The following is a 4,344-nucleotide window of genomic DNA, read 5'->3' on the forward strand; positions in this document are numbered from 1 at the left end:
GTAGTTGCCCTATCTTTTATATCGTAGATATTAATACTTCTAGTAGAGTTAGGTACAGTATTCAATAATCATATAATCATATCATATCATATCAATTTCCATACAAGAGTTTTATTGTAAACATGGAAAAATTACAATCCTGATAATTTCTCACCAGTCTAATAATAGCACATAAGTTATTAGGTTTCCTTATCATAGTTCTGGTGATTATTGACAGTCGACACAGACGTAAAATCAATTACGTAATAACATAGACAACGTCCTAATGGCTAATGTGTTATTACTTATTACTTATCGTACGTTTTCGACAGTCAAGTTCGACGTGTCGACGTTTCGTGTGCGCTAATTAAAATAATTAAAAAAATAATAAAATTCAGGATGGATAAAAAATCAGTATCTTTCAAGGAAAAATTAAAGAAATTTAGTACAACAATTGGCATCTGGGTTAGATATTGATTTAAAAATACCAAGAATCAATAAAAAACAAACACACAGAGAAAATTATAATTCTCAGAGCATTGATGAATATTATCGTATAAGCATGTTTATTCCATTGTTGGATTCAATAATTGAAGATCTTAATAGACGCTTTACATTACCAAATATGGAAGCTTATGATTTAAGTTTATTTATACCAACAACTTTTTTGCAACAAAAAATGTACTGTACCTCAGAATATCAAGATAGAGTATCTAATGTATCAAAGAGATTTTCTTCGATTGAACCAAATATACTACATGGCAAAACTATTTTAGGTAGGTACCTAAATATAAATTGTATATCCTAGTTTTCCATTGATATAAATTTTTTAAAAGTGTATTAAATATAATTTTTATTTTAGGTGAATTAGAAATCTGGTGCCAAAAATGGAAAATAATTGCTGAAGAAGGAATTGAAAAATGTCCTAATAATGCAATAGAAGCCTTTTCTTCTTGTAATGCTAAAGTTTTTCCAAACATCAAATCGTTTTTACAAATATTATCTACAATGCCTGTTGGAGTAGCATCGGCTGAAAGAAGCTTTTCCACTCTTCGCAGGATGAAAACTTGGTTGCGGTCTAGATGGGTGAAACGCGGCTAACAGTCTTTGTTTATTACACGTGCATAGGAAGTAAATGTAAACGAATTAATACAATCTGTCATAGAACGCTTGGCCAATAAAAAACAGCGACGTTGTTTTGTAAACTGCAGTAAACTATAAAATATAAATTTGTGAGATATTGTGTAAATGTTGTAAAATATTTTGAACTTTTGCCCCCCCCCCAAAATTAAGCCCTGGATCCGCCACTGCTCCTATCAACAGTTACATTAAAATCGGACGTTATTTTTTTATTTAAATATATTCAATCTGTTTACAATAAAAAACAATAAGTAATACCTAAGGATAACATAGAAAAATATAGAAACATAAATAACGTGAAGAGGAGACCGTTCATTAACAGAACCTCAGAATTTTTTACCCCCTATTTTAAGAGATCTCTAGACCGGTTTATACCCACTTTGCCGAATCCCAATTTGCTGACAACTCAGTTCGCCGACAAATATACCAGTTTTAAAATATTTTAGAAACATTCCCATTTCGCCGACAGTCTAGTTTGCCGACATCTTGTTTTGCGGACAAATTATAAATATAGTTTCAATTTTCCCGATTCGCCGTCAGGTGACAATAATTTTTATCAAAAACGGATTTTATGACAGCGATAAGTATGTTGTCGATAAGTTTAATGATTAAATGATTTCCCACATATAAAATCCAGAGGGAGTACAGATTGGTGAATTTAGTTCGTTCCAGCCGTGTGTACTGTAAAGTTCAAAATTTAATAGTTAGCCAGTTAAAAATTAAAATGGAATGGCTTAAAATAAAATCAGAAAAAGATCATGATTTATTAGTAGTCAATAATTGTATCCATTGAGTGGATAGAATACGGGACAAAACCGAATATTATAAATTCATACAAAATTGCGGCGGTCGTGCTATTTTGAAAAATTTGAAAAATAAAACTGACGTAATATTATCGAAGCCTCACTATCACCCAACACACGGAGTTGAGTTGGCTAATCGTGGCTTTCGAAATAAATTGAAAGTAAGTACAAATTTAGTAATGTTTAAGTACAAATTATAAAAATATAAAATATAAAATATATTATAGTACTTATTAATAAGTGCATTATGTTGCGAGCCCTAATAATGATATATTATATTATAATTATATAATATTTGTTTTTTTTTCTAAACTTTGATTAATGAGGAGGAACTTACTCAAAATCCCACAAAACCGGTACCCAAGACATTTAATGAAATTAGGAGATCTGTCATAACTTCAGGAATAGAAGGTGCTACAAATTCGGAAGTTATAGATGCTATTCCCGTATTCACCAGTATAAAAAGTTCGGGATACAGAAAAAAAATGAAAATGATTCCACCTTTACCGTCAAAATTATCTGATTTAACGATCGAAGGTGATTGGCGTCCTACAAAATATGATGGGAGAGATTTTTTATTTGGTAATTTTTTTAAAATTTTAATCTATTCCATATAAATATTACAAGTCAATATAAAGTAATATATTTATAATATTTATAAACTAATTAGGTTCAGAAGGAAATGATAATAAAATAATTATATTTGGAACAGAAGGATTTTTAAAACGGCTTTGTAACAGTGAAACTATTTTCATGGATGGTACATTTAAATCCGCTCCAAAATTATTCTTGCAAATATATACATTACCTACACTGCTTTGTAATGGGAGTTATGGTACCATAATTTTTGTTTATAATTTTTTATTTTTATTTATATTGACTTTTATTATATATAACTAGTATAATAATATAATGTGTATATATTTTTTTTATTTACAAGAACTTTAATTTGTATTGACTTTTATTATATAACTAGTATAATAATACTATATAATACTGTATAATGTATATCTATAGTATAATATAATGTTTATTTTTTTTATATAATATTTATATTCGGCAAATTGGGAATCGGCAAATTGGGAACATGTAAAAAATAGTCGGCGAAATGGGGTGTCGGCGAATTGAGAGTCGGCGAACTGGGGTGTCGGCAAATTGGGTTTCGGCGACGTAGGAAGACACGCTCTAGACCAGTTTCTTTTTAATCGACGGTGAATTTGTGGTAATGTAAGAGAGGACATATTTTGAATTTTGAGGGGTTTATGTGATTTGTTAATTTTGAATGGAAACTTTTGTAGTGGCTTTTTGCAAGCTCGTTTACTGTTTGTATTTTAAGGTCATTATGGAGGGCGGCATTTGTTATGTATCATGGAGCACCGGTGATAAGTCTTAGGGTAATTGACTGGAAGGCTTGAATAGGGCGAATGTTAGCGGGCTTAGCTGGGCCCCAAATTTGAATGCTGTATGACCATATTGGTCTGATGATATATAGGAGTGGTTTGTTTTTGAGACTCAAGTTTGATTTTAGTAGGGGTCTAAATAGATGGAGGCGAGAGTTGAGTTGTTTTCGTTTTTGCTTGGTGTGGGTTTGACCAGGTTAATCTTTTATCTAGAGTTATACCTAGGTATTTGGTTGACTGGTGAAGTGGAATTGGTTTGTTATTGAACGTTAGTGAGGCCTTCCCTTTTGTCTAGTGAAAAATTCACCTGTGCGGATTTTTCGTCTTTGATTTTAATTTTCTAGTTTTTGGCCCAAGATTCTATTTTATTTAAATGTAATTGTAAATTTTGAGATGCAATATCAGAAAATGTATTTGACGTAAGTATTGCTGTATCATCAGCAAATGAGGCGAGAAGAGTTTGGTTTGATGTAGGTATATCAGCGGTGAAGATATTATAAAATATAGGCGAAAGGTCACTTTGGGGAAAATCGGATGTTAAAATAGTAATATTACGCTATTACCTTCCTCCAGGTGTTTGGAGGGCTTTTGAGATCGTGTATTCGAGAATTAAATCAAACACACCGTACAATATAATTGTATGTAAAAAGCACATATAATGTAATAACTGCGATGAATACTAAATATATTATATTAAATGCCTTACCTGATTCGCAGTTGTTTGTGGATAACGTTGTAGAAGTTTTAGGTGACACGAAGTAATACTTAAAATACACAAATTGAAATAACGAATTATCATAAGAAGTACAGTTGTTACTCGTAGAATTCAGTATTGGGATTTGAGAGGCTGTTACACAGGTGGCTGATGTTCATGCACTGGTTTAATGGGGCTGCAGCAGGTTTTGTCAAAAATCAAAACTAATGTAGATTTGACCAATCTAAACATTAATTATGTTTGTTATAATGTTTTTCAATATATTTTAGTATAAAATATTGAAATAAACCTTAAGGGAGCTGGAGGG

Source organism: Acyrthosiphon pisum, chromosome X (genome assembly GCF_005508785.2).
Source record: "Acyrthosiphon pisum isolate AL4f chromosome X, pea_aphid_22Mar2018_4r6ur, whole genome shotgun sequence".
Lineage (NCBI taxonomy): Eukaryota > Metazoa > Arthropoda > Insecta > Hemiptera > Aphididae > Acyrthosiphon > Acyrthosiphon pisum.